At 51.2% G+C, this 12,881-nt stretch overlaps 1 long non-coding RNA gene across 1 annotated transcript; it reads right to left on the reverse strand.

Moving 5' to 3' along the window:
• Nucleotides 1-362: 362 nt before the first annotated feature.
• LOC139041011 (uncharacterized) lies at nucleotides 363-4,741 on the reverse strand. Its single transcript, XR_011495458.1, has 3 exons — nucleotides 4,176-4,741; nucleotides 3,904-4,042; nucleotides 363-3,138 (listed from the first exon to the last, which is right to left on the reverse strand). It is a non-coding gene; the product is annotated as an uncharacterized lncRNA (long non-coding RNA).
• Nucleotides 4,742-12,881: the final 8,140 nt, after the last annotated feature.

Genomic DNA, 12,881 nt, shown 5'->3' on the forward strand with positions numbered 1-12,881 from the left:
GGGTCCCTGGGCTGAGGATGTAGGGTGCTACCTGGCCGGTGATGAGGACCTGGGAGCAGGTTAGTGGCAGAGCACAGAACTGCGTCTTGGAGCTAGAGGCAGGAGCATCTGCAGTTACATATCAGGCCAAACAAATTTTTTTTCTTTTTCTTTTGCTGAGGAAAATTTGCCCTGAGCTAACATCTGTGCCAGTCTTCCTCTATTTTGTATGTGGGTTGCCACCACAGCATGGTCATTGATGAGTGGTATAGCCCGGGAACCAAACCTGGGCTACCAAAGCAGAGCATGCTGAACTTGACCAGTCGGCCACAGGGCCAGCCCCAAAACGAATTTTTACTTACTTATTTATTTATTTATTTATTAAAGATTGGCACCTGAGCTAACATCTGTTGCCAATCTTCTTTTTTTTCTTCTTCTTCTTCTCCCCAAAGCCCCCCGGTACATAGCTGTATATTTCAGTTGTGGGTCCTTCTAGTTGTAGCATGTGGGACGCCGCCTCAGCATGGCCTGATGAGCGGTGCCAGGTCCATGCCCAGGATCCAAACCGGCGAAACCCTGGGCTGCCGAATCGGAGTGCAAGAACTTAACCACTCGGCCATGGGGCCGGCCCCCGAAATGAATTTTTAAAAACAAATTGTTCTTTGAATTAATACACAAGCACATGGGACGATCAAAAGTTGAAAAGAGAACATGGTACAAGTTTCTCTCCCACCCCTCGCTTGGCCTCCGACTTGACCAGCTTCTCTCCCCTTCCAGGGCTGCTCACCACATTTACAGCCAAAGGTGAAGGTGTGCAGGCACCCTGCCTTTTCTTACTTAAACGCTAAGATGTTAGGTACCTGGTCTGCACCTGGCTTCCTTATTTAACAATATTGTCTTGGAAATTGCTCTTTATCTACATAGAAATAGCTTCCTCCTATTCCTCTCCTTTTATTTCTCTGGTCATTTACAAGCAGTGTGCTGAAAAAGCTTGCCTTTGCTTAGAAGCAGGCGTACCCAGAAATAGCCAGAAATTTCAGGATGGTTCTAGGAGTCACTTACTCACCTCAAAAATTTCAGGAATACTCGGTTATTCCTCTTTAGGTGGATCTGCATTTCCAAAGGGGCCTTATAGGACCATAGTACCGAAATCTAAAAAATGACTACACAGTAGAATTTTGGGCAGGGGGTGGTCAGAGGTAAGTTGGCCTTTGGGTAGCAGACTTCATCTGTGATGTCCCCTATCCAGGTGTTAGGGTACCAGGATCTCTGGCTATCCAGAGATTAACCACACCCTCCCCAGCTGACTTCGGGCCCTTTATAAGAAATGCCACCCTCCTCATACTGAACGCTCCTGCAACAAGCAGCTCTCCGGCCCAGCTTCCCTCCCCAGAAGTGTCAGGCAGGCCAGCTGCCATTGGCCAGGGACACCTCAGAAAGTTGCTAAGAGGCCAGAAGTGTTCCAGCTGCTCCCTGGAGCTCCCTGGGGGTGGGCTTCCCTCTTCCCCGACTCAGAGCAGTTCCAAGTTTATCAGTGTTTACATGTCATGCTCTGAAATAAGCTTTAAGTTGAAGAATACGTACTTTCTCCTAATAACCTACACGTCCAGCAGAGCCTTCTTCTCATGGACATCTGACCCCTTCATCGCTTTGGGCCACTGAGATACACCAACAGATCCCAGCCCACCCAGCAACCTCTCACTGTAGTTGTTTCCTGCCAGACTCCCACACCAGGAGAGAGAGGACTGTCCAGACCTGCCTGTGTGAGCATCTTGTCTCGCACACAGGCTTCTCTGCAAAATAGGAAGATAGCATTCCAGTTTTTACGTCAGCACTTGGTGAGTTTGATTAATGTGAGTCAGTCCTGCCAAAAGGGATCTTCTCTGCCCCAAAGCTAAGGGCTGCACTGCAGACCATGGCGAATTCCCCAGACTAAGTGCCCACTTGCCCTCTCAGGCCAGCCAACCTACTGCCTGGGGCAGTGGCCTTGCTGGTGTCTCCTTTCCTTCAGCCGGAAGCATGTTGAGAAGGCTGAGGGAGCAGCTTCCAGTATATGTTCGCTTTGTGTGAAAGAAACTCAGTTGCAGAGATTGTAGTGTCCTAGGATGCACAGTGATGGGCAGAAGAAAAATGAGCACAAATCCATCCTGGCCACCAACAACCGGTCAGGGGTCAGCAGGTCCCCTCCCCTCTGAAGGATGGTACACCAGCGTTTCTCCCTCCAGATCGAACTTGGCATTGTCTAGGAGGAAAACCTTTTCTCCACCCCCTTAGGTTCACTACTTGGGAGCCTGCAAATTAAACTGGCAAAATACAGATCAATAAGAGAAAAGATGGATTTTTAGTTCACATACGTGCATAGGGGTTCACGGAAAAGTGTGACTCAAGGAGGTAGTTAGAATTTGGAGCTTACAGCCCATCTTCATAGGGGAAGGGGAGGGGAGAGCAGAACTTACAGAAAAACAAACGATTTTTGGAAAGATAAATGGGCCCTTAGGAGAAGAGATGGGCGATCTCATAGCTTTCTTATCGCAGTGCAGATTTCTCTCTGGTGACAGGAGTCAACCTTCTCTGGTTGCAAAACTCCTGGGGAGGGGACTTACGACAGTCGAATTCTTTTGGGAGGCCCTGATTTCAGATAAAGGGCGTTCAAGAGAAAAACAACCCTCTTCACAGTGGGATATTCTGGATCCCCCAAGCATGAGTGCACCTCCACGCCCCCTCCAAAGGCCAGGGTGGTAGGGGTGGGGCGGCAGGGGTTCAGCATTCCTAAGGCTGGCACAGGGAGCTCAGCAAGCAAGGGCCGAAAAAGGGGGGTGTTCCCCAGCAGAGGATGTGCAGGGCCGGTGGAAAGGGCACATTCTCACGGCCAAGTCGGTATGGCAGTTAAGAGTACGTGCAGACGTGCAGACTGCGAGGGTCAAATTATATGTCCTTGGGCAAGATTCTCAGCTTCTCCGAGCATCATTCTCCTACTTGGGTCAAAATCCTTGTAGGACTATGGTGAGGATCAGATCCGATGATGCGTTTAAAGCATTTAAGACAGTGCCTGGCACAAAGCGGGTGGTCAGTTAATGAAGCCTGTTTCTCTAGGCACTGGATGCAGCGTGAGCCAGACCAGGTCCCTGCCGTCCTGGACCGTCCATTCGGGAAAGGCACCTGTTGGACACAGGAATACCCGCATTATCAGACGACGGCGCGCACTGGGAGAACGCGAAGCGGGGAAGGAGCGGGGAGGGGGCTGAGCTGGACGGCGGGGAAGGAGCGTCCCAGCAGAGGCCAGGCGAAGTGGTGTCCTTAGGGATTAGGATGGTTACGCTGCCTCCTCTCCTGCGTGTTCCTGGAACACTCCCCCCCCACACACACCCCCGCCCCGAACAGGGCCTGCGTCGGTTCCCATCTCAGCTTCTCACGTGGCCGACTCTCCACAAATGGCTGCGGGACAAACACTTTGCCATTGGTGGAGTTAGTGGGGCGTGTGGATTTGGGGGCCCAGGTTCTGAAATGTGAGTTAGGAGGTGATTTTTCCGCCTTTGTTCTTTCTTCCATTCTTCTCTACATACATCCCAGTTCCGCCAAACAGTTATGAGGACACGGTTTGCCTCTGGGAGAGTTTCCTACACTCTGCACCCCTCCGTCCTGGAGAAGCAGTGTGCCTGGGGACACTGGCCAGCTGTGTGGCTGCAGGGTGAGGCCGAGCTGCCAGGACAGAATAGAAGGTCTAAATTTAAACTGTGTCTGGAGGCTCGGGGAGCCAGGGCCCTGTGGGCCCTGAGGCAGCTCCCTTCCAGGCAGGCCTCGGGGAGGACCTCTCCCCTCCCTCCCCTCCGCCCTCCCCCACCTCCCCATCCCCCTCCCGGAGTGGAAACTGTTTCTTTTCTGGCTGCTGAGAGCTGGTTTCCTCCCAAGGAAATAATGCCTCACCGCAGCTGAGGCAGGATCTGCCTCCTGGAAATTCCCTGCAGTGGAGAAACGCTTTGCTGGCCGAGCTGCTTGGAGACGGGGACACACCTAGAGCCCGCTTGTGCACAGCCCAGAGGGGGACACGCCCAGAGACACACAGCTGTAAACAGAAACACAAACACGCTGGGAAGAGCCTGGGGGACCTTCAGGAGCCGGGTTTAGTCCCAGCTCTTGTCTCCACCTCTCTGTGCAGTGTGAGCAAATCATCTCCTTTTCTGAACCCATTTTCTCACCTCGACGATAGTAAAGTAGAGCTCTTCAAGACCAAAAGAGAAGAGAACGCTAAAGGAATCACCCTAGAAGGTTCTCTATTTCCAAGATGTTGTTTTCATTGTTGAAAATATTTTTAAAGTCTTTTTTTCTTTCTCTGAAAATTTTCTTTCTAAGCAATTTTAGGCACTCACACATCTGCCTTGTTAGGTTTGCTTTCTGCCTAGAAGGATGGCTGCCCGTGGCGCAGTGACTGTGGGCTGGTTCCAAATAGTGAATTCAGAAGGTTCCTGCGAGGATGATGAGAAGCGTCTGGCAGGAGTCATCACTCCTGCAAGATTCTGCGATGCCCAAGGCCAGCCCCCAAAGAGGGACAGCCGGGCCTGGAGATGCCAGCTCCACTACAGACCCTCAGGCACGAGCACGTCCTGCTGGCGCCTTGACAGTCCACTGCCCAGACCCAGAGGGGTCTGCACACACGCGACCAGATGGAAACTTCCAGTTTCAGCCACAACCTCCCAAGGGAGCACTTGGGAGAACCCCAGGCATACACCGCTTGGGTACTTTTGTGCCTGTCATCATTGAGCCCAGAGAACAGGGGCTGTCACAGACCTGATCACGTGGGGACGGTCACGCCTGCCGTTCAGGCTGTGCCCATGGACTAGCAGGAGAGAGAGTGCTAAGGGGACACACCCGTACACACTGAGTTGCCCAGCAACACGGGATGTGAGGCCCAGGGACACACACCCTCGCTGGCATGACCCACTCAGACTGTTTCCACAGAGGTGGACTCGCACAGAGCAGCTGCCCCAGGCGACTCTCTGGCCCTGCTGGGAAAAGCCTTCGTTCAGAGCCAGCTGTGCCAATAAAGATCCTGGGCATCCATACCCCAGAATGATGACCAGTTAGACAGGGCCGAGGCGAGCCCCCCAAACTGCCAGTCACTCCTCGGTGACACACACACACTCCTCTGAGTGGCCAGTCTAGACTCCTCACCTCCTTTTGTTCCCTCTCGGAAAACCTTTGGCTTTTCCATTTTAATCAGCCAGTGACCACACAATCTATTTCTGTAACTTCTCGGCATTCGCCAGATTGTTCTTTTGAAATGTCTACAGTAAGTTATAAAGAATGCCTCTGACCTTTGTTTTCAAATTTGTCGACGCGAACAGTCAACACACAATGTGAAACTTAGAGGACGATTTTTAATTTTCACAGACAAACCAGGCTTGAGTTTCTTTCAACTTTTGGATGGAGAAGAAAGGCAGCTTTTCAGTGATTCTTAAAATTCCGACTCGGTAAACAGGAAAACAGCAACAACTCTGCCGTCTTTGAAAGTGCAGCGTGAACGCCAGGAGCAAGACCCCTCTGAGCAGCACCTCTCACGGCTTAGGGACGGGTAAACTGAGGACTCAACCTCGGAATGGTTTCCCACTCGGACCCTATCTGTGATTAGGCCAAACTTCCGGCATGGTGTTTAGACTGCTGTCTATTGCACAGCCGTGCCTCACTGGGGTCCAAGGACAGCCCCCTTGGGTGGGTTCTGTCCCCTTCTCAGATGGTTCAGACTCCGTGTTGGTTTCCGGATGAGATAATCTGGTCCCCTGGCCGTGGCAGGCCTCTCTTTCGTCCCGTCACCACACAGGACCAACTTGGAGTCATCCTCCCACCTACACACTGCGTGTGGCCAGGCTCCCCCTGCCATGCAGATCCTCCCTCCCTGCCTCTCCCTTCCCACCCTCTGACAGGAATTCCAGTGTGAATGTGGAATGGCCACCTTTAGCGAACTGGAACCTGGACTACACAGCCCGTCTCCAGAGATTGTCACCCCCGCCCCCTAAATTCCTTTGTATTCTTTTTTTAAAGATTGGCACCTGAGCTAACAACCGTTGCCAATCTTCTTTTTTTTTTTTTTTCTGCTTTATCTCCCCAACCCCCCCTGTACATAGTTGTAAATCTTAGTTGCAGGTCCTTCTAGTTGTGGGATGTGGGACGCCGCTTCAACGTGGCCTGAAGAGCGGTGCCATGTCCGCGCCCGGGATCCGAACCCTGGGCCACCGCAGCGGAGCACGCAAACTTAACCACTGGGCCACCGAGCCGGCCCCCCTTTCTATTCTTACTGTTTGTACCTCAGAACCTCACTCAAGACAGAAATAAGCCAAAAAAACCTACTGGATTTCATTTTTTTAATAAAAAATTTCTATATGTCAAAAACCACAAACAAATTTAAAGACAAACTTGGAAAATAAATTTTCCAGACAAAGGTGGCAACAGAGGCAAATATCCTTAATGTACAAAGAGCTTGTAAAGTATAGGGCACCAAAGAGAGAGATGGAGGATGTCAGCAGGTAGATTAATCAAAATAATGACCAAATGGCTAATAAGAGAAGAAAATCCTCAACCTCCTTAATACTCAAAGCAAAGCAAAATAAAACCATTTGAGATAACATTTCACCTTATTACCTAACAGACTAGCAAATGAATACCCACTGCTGGGCACAGGACTTCTCACGAATTACTTCTAGGAATGCACAATAACTGGAAAAGCCTTTTTTGGAGGAAAATTAAGCCTTAAAATTCCCAGTACCCTATGACCTATCTATTCCACCTCTGGAAGTGATCTGGAAGGAATCTTGAAGGTGTCCAAAATGTATAGCTACAAAAATGCTTGTGGCAGCACTGTTGCTAAAACAGAAAGAAAAAAATGCATTTATAATTTTTTCCTCTATCTTTTTTTTTGTTTTGAGGAAGCTTAGTCCTGAGCTAAGTGCTGCCAATCCTCCTCTTTTTTTGCTGAGGAAGACTGGCCCTGAGCTAACATCCGTGCCCATCTTCCTCTACTTTATATGTGGGATGCCTGCACAGCATGGCTTGACAAGCGGTGCCACATCCGCACCCGGGATCCGAACCGGCGAACCCTGGGCCACCTAAGCAGAAAGCGTGCACAAAACCGCTGCACCACCAGGCTGGCCGCATCCTCTTTCTTGATTGTATACCCAATTCTCCTGGGCCTGTCTTATGTTATATTTATTTAAATTCTGAACACACTGTGCCAGAACGTTATCTTGTGTTTTGGTACCTTAATAAAAAATGCAGTTGATAAGTAATAGTCTGAGCTGGGGTGCGTCTGAGGGTTGACTCAGCCCCTCCTGGGTCCTGTCACCCGTGGAAAGGGCCTCCCGCTCTGTCTTCTGCTCTGAGGTGTAGCGACCTCGGATTGAGTGGGGCCAGGAGACCGGCGGACACCGTGTGGAGAGAAGCTGTCAGAGGAGCAGGAGCCAGGCCCTTGGGAAGTAACTCGGACGTCGGGTTCCAGGTAATGGAGCGGTGATGCTGGGGCCAGATTGTCTGTGGTGAGAAGTCCTTTGTAGGGGGATAGGGTCAGCAGATTGCAACAGGGCCTCATTGGCTCTGCCTCCCCCATCCCCCACCTTGCTGTCACCATGGCGCTGGGCTGTCCCAGGCCTTCCCAGGGAGACGGTCTCTCGGAAAGGAGAGGTGACCGGGAGAATACTCTTTTATGGGAAATTTGCCACATCACCTGAGCGTTCCCCTGTGAGTTCCCTGAGTCCTCTCCTCCTGCTGTCCTCCTGGAGCTCCCTAGTGTGGCCCAGGGCGCCCCAGCCATCCTCTCTCCTGCAGGACAGCCGCATCCTCAAGGTGGCCGTGAAAGCAAATTTACCCTGGCCGAGGGTTCCACCTGCCATTTCCCGTCATACCCTAACTCGGAACCTTCCCTGAAATACGGCTGCCCCAGGACCCTCTGGTGACAACTCCCCCTCTGGGTCAAGGGCTTATCTTTCTCATCACCCTTTGTGCATCCCCATTTCCTCTGATTCTTCTCCTAAAATGTCTCTTGGCCGTGCCATTTCTTTTCCACTCTCGTCCCACTCCTCCTGCCCTTCTCCCCTGGGGCCCACGCTGTCTCAACAGTTGCGTGGCCGGTCAGAACTATGGTCGTGCTGAGTACAACCCAGTTTCCTTCAAAGTGACATAGCCACTTCCATTCTGCCCTGGAGGTGTTCACACTTTATTTTTAGCCATAGATGCAGGATTTTGGCTGCCCCCATGCAAAACATAAGTGCTGAGCAGCCCTGGTTGGAGGGGGTGTGAGGTCTGGAGCCCTGCTCACATGGCAATCCCCCCATCCCCAGCAGAATCCTGGTGACCCATCAGAATCATCCGGGAAACTTAAACAAATGGGAATTCCAGAGCCTGGGGCAGGCCTCCTGACTCAGAATCTGTGTGTGTGGTGTCGGGGTGGGGGTGGAGTCTGAGCTTTGAAACAAGCTTCCCAGAGGCCCTGAAGCAGCTGGTCGGCATCTCCTCAGCTGCCAGTTCCTCTCCAACAGGGGCCTCACTCTGGCCATGGGGGTCCTGCCACCTTCAAGACCTGCCAGGCCTTCCCTTCACCCCCTCAGCTCTTCCCCCTAGGTACCCCCATCACCTGGTCAAATCGCACCCCAGCCCACCCCTTCGGTGAGTCCTACACCTGCCTGACCCATCTCTGGACAACTCTAGTGCCTACTGTCTGTGCTGCTCATGGGGTCTAGTGTGTTTATTTATTTGTTTTTTGCAGGGAAGGATTGGCCCTGAGCTAACATCTGTTGCCAGGCTTCCTCTTTTTTTTTTCCCCCAAAGCCCCCCAGTGCACAGTTGTATATCCTAGCTGTGAGTCCGTCTAGTTCTTCGGTGTGAGCCACCGCCTCAGCATGGCTACTGACAGACGAGTGGTGTGGTTCTGCCACCCGGCAGCTTCCTAATGTGTTTATTTTCAATTTCTCAAGTAGTGTAGGAATACGTCGTTATTGGAAAACAGCTCAGGTGATGCAGACAGAGTGAAGGCCCTGGACCCTCCTGTCGTCCACTCCCATACTGCAGCAACGTGGGGCCGGCGGGTGTCCTCCCAGACCCTTGTCCATGTCTTTCCCACCCAGTGTCCAGATCTGGAAAGAGAACTGTCTTTTGTCCCGCCCGAGGCTGCTCTTCTGCCCGTGCCGTGTTCTGGGCCCTGCAGCCTCCCCCACAGCCACCTGCCTCTCTCCAGCTTCTCTCCCCTCCACAGCCCCCTCCCTGGGGCCTCTGTGTGTGCCTATGTGCACACACACACATCTACACAGGTGTTTCTTCTCTTGAAAATCTCTCTTTCTGGATCCTTCCATGCCTTTTAATCCCCTCTCCTGTCAGTCTCCTTCCTTTTAAGTCCAACTTCTTCGACAAATGGGCTCGCTTGGCTGAGTACTTCGCACCTGCAACAGCTCAGGTCTCAGCTGCCTCCCTCCTGCCCAGTCCCCCGGGGAGGGCATGGACCCAAGTCCGGGGGGGAGGGGGGAGGCTCCTGTTAGCACAGCGCTGTTGTCTCCCCCACCAACTCTGTGGCAGAAGTGCTCTGGCCTTGAGGAGGCCTAGCCATCTAACATCTGGAGCCAACGTTGTCTCCACTCCCAGGCAAAGCTCCCTGCCAGTGGCTGGCCCCAAGAAGTCCACGCGGCCCCTTCAGGAGGCGCATGAGGGTCCGGGAGCGTGGAAGGGGAGCTCCTGGTGCAGTGTCTCAAGGTCATTTCTGCAGTCACCCTCAGACTTCTGTGAGCTTCTGGCAGCTTGACCTACCAGGGAGGGAGGGACCAGCTCCAGAGGTTCTCCTGGGGTGCACCTCACCTACCCCAACAGCCTGGATATCTTCTGACAACCAGGGCTTCCAGAACCCCAGGGCCCACCTGAGATGGGCACACAGCTCGGCCTCTTCAGTACAGGGGCTAGTTGAGAGAAGCGTTGCCAAACAGCCTCCTCTGAAGGATGAGGAACCAGAGACGGAACTTAGGCCTTGCCACTGTTCTCCTAACAATATCATAAAATAAAAGGAAAAAAATTTTAAATTTTGAAACATTCCAACAAAGTACTGTATTAGTTTCCTCTTGCTGCTATCCCAAGTTACCACGAATTTAGTGAGTTAAAACCACACAGATTTGTTCTCTTACGCTTCTGGAGGTGAGAAGTCTAAAGGCATGGTGTTGGTAGGGCTGTTCCTTCTGGAATCTTCAAGGGAGAATCTGTTTTCTTGCCTTTTCCAGCTTCTAGGAACCGTCTGCATTCCTTGGCTTGTGGCCCCTTCTTCCATCTTCAAAGCTCATCCCTCCAACCTCACTTCCATTGTCACATGTTCTTTCTCTGACTCTGACCCTCCCGGCTCCTTATCTTCTAAGGACCCTTGTGATTACATTGAGCCCACTGGGATAATTCAAGATAATCTCCCGTTTCAGGATCCTTAACTTCATCCCACCTGCAAAGTCCCTTTTACCACAGACGGTAGCATGTTCATAGGTTCTAGGGATTAGGACATGGGGGGACATCTTTGGGGGCTGTTATCCAGCCAACCATGAGTATAAAATGTAATATGGGTAGGCGTCTGTGTCTGCCACCAAGATTAAACAGATGCTAATATTTTGCCTTATTTTCTTCAGGTTTTTTACCCCAGAAATAAAGCTTTATAGAAATAGCTAATGCCCTATATCGCTTTTCCCTCTCTTTCTCCTCCGAAGTAACCACTTCCCGAGGTTGGTGAAAATAACCCCCACGTGTTTCTGTTTGCTCCAGATTATAAATGCATTTCTAACCAGAACAGTACTATTTCTTTATGTTTTGAACCTTGATGTAAAAGGAATCACTATGCATACCACTTTGCAACCTGCTTTTTTAACTCAATATGGTTTTGAGATTATACATGTTGATACATGAAGATCTAGTTCATTCATTTTAACTGCAAGATACAGTACTTCCGATGAGCAAGCCAGAGTTCACTTTGTCCTTTTGCTGAAGACAGATTGTTTTCACTTTTTTTTTGCTATTACAGACAGTGCTTCAATAAATATCTTTGTACTTGTTTTCTCGAACACCTGTGCCAAAGACCTCAGTGGGAGCCGCCCAGGAGCCGCCCTGCTGGGTGTGGGATGTGCACACCTTCAGAATTATTAGGTGTTGCCTACTGGTCCAAGAGGACTTCCCAACTACAATGTTTAAAAGCATCCATTTCCCCACATCCTCACCAGCATCTGGTATTTTCAGATTTGCTGTTTTTTCAAAATGATTTTCCTTACATGTTTTCCAGTCAATCTGTTCTGCTCCCAATTTTTTCTTGAACGTTTATACAGCTGGGACCCTTCCTCCATCTTGACCCAGAGTTTGTCAATCCACCCTGGACCTTCCGTGTTCTGCATGGTACCCTCACCTGATTCCCTCCCTAGGGAGCTCCCCACTCCAGATGGCCCTCTGCCCATGCTGAGTTCCATTTGTGCCAGCCCTAGAAGAGCTGCCCCCTGTAGGGTTCGGAGGCTCTCTGCCCTCCCCACAGAAGCTGTGGGACGTGCAGCGATTCTCCCGCTGGGAGGCGAAGACTTCTGCATTACAACCCTCCAGCCTAGATGAACGAGGCACGTCCAACTCTGACGATGAGAGTAAATCCACCCTAGAATTATTTACAATAAATGGTTGTGTTTCTCCTGTCCCCAAGGGTGTTCTGGAACATACACCTGCCAATGAACTAAAAACCGTATCCAGAACGTGGCAGATGGAGGACTAAGTCCAGAGACTGTGTGTGACCTTTCTTCCCAGGGCAAGCCTCCTTTTTTTAACAGCCTTTAGACACCAAACCTTCTTCTCTTCTAGGTTTTTAAACCCCACTTTAAGGTCCAATTAAAGTGGTGGGTTCACTCTCTTGAGTTCTCCCAGCACAGGGGGTCCTCTCTGAGTTATCTGGCCCTTATAATGATCGTTTCTCCTCCTGTTGGCCCTTCAACAAATGGAAGCGGCATTGTCCTCATGTGTCTGTGTTAAGCTGAACAGATTGCTCAGCTATCTGGTTCCGACCTGATGGCCTTTTGAACTTTGTATATGCCTGGCAGCTGTCCCCGCCCATTTTGTATATTCCCATGTGCGCACCAGCCAGGGCTCTGCCCAGGGGTGCTGCTGGCAGAGTCATGCTTAACCTCCTGCTGCGATAAACTATTGGTTTGTGGTTCTGATGCTCAACATTGTGCCCCGTTGTCTGACCCATCCTGGGATTAAGACAGGGAGAGGTGGGGCCGGCCTGGTGGCACAGCAGTTAAGTTTACACGTTCTGCTTCTCGGTGGCCCGGGGTTCGCCAGTTCGGATCATGCTGTGGCAGGCATCCCACGTATAAAGTAGAGGAAGATGGGCATGGATGTTAGCTTAGGGCCAGTCTTCCTCAGCAAAAAGAGGAGGATTGGCAGTAGTTAGCTCAGGGCTAATCTTCCTCAAAAAAAAAAAAAAAAAAAAGACAGGGAGAGGAGGGGTTCACAGTGGCCAGCATGGCATGAGGCTCCTTTGGGCCCTCTGTGTCACCTTCTGTCATCTAAAGGATATGCAAAACTCCCTTTCAACTGAATTCCCTTTCCAGAGAATAACCCAGACCAACAGAGCCCAGGGGACACCAGCCCTGACTGTCCTCCTCCTCACAGGCTACTGGAAGCTCAAAATGCCTGAGGTGCCAGGAGGCAGAGGGACAAGGAAACCACAGAATAAGTCACCCAGAAACCCAGGGAGTTGAAATCCTCTTCTCAAGCGCTTGTTTGCTAAAAACAAATGTTTCCTAATGGAACTCACACGGAGGCCTGGGCAGCCACCAAGGCGAATAATTTGGCGGATGTCGGGGCTGGGGTGTCCACGACTTCTGAAGAGGACCGACGAAGCTCACAGCCACATGCCTGCATGTGAC

Source organism: Equus asinus, chromosome 19 (assembly GCF_041296235.1).
Source record: "Equus asinus isolate D_3611 breed Donkey chromosome 19, EquAss-T2T_v2, whole genome shotgun sequence".
In the NCBI taxonomy this organism is placed as follows: Eukaryota; Metazoa; Chordata; class Mammalia; order Perissodactyla; family Equidae; genus Equus; species Equus asinus.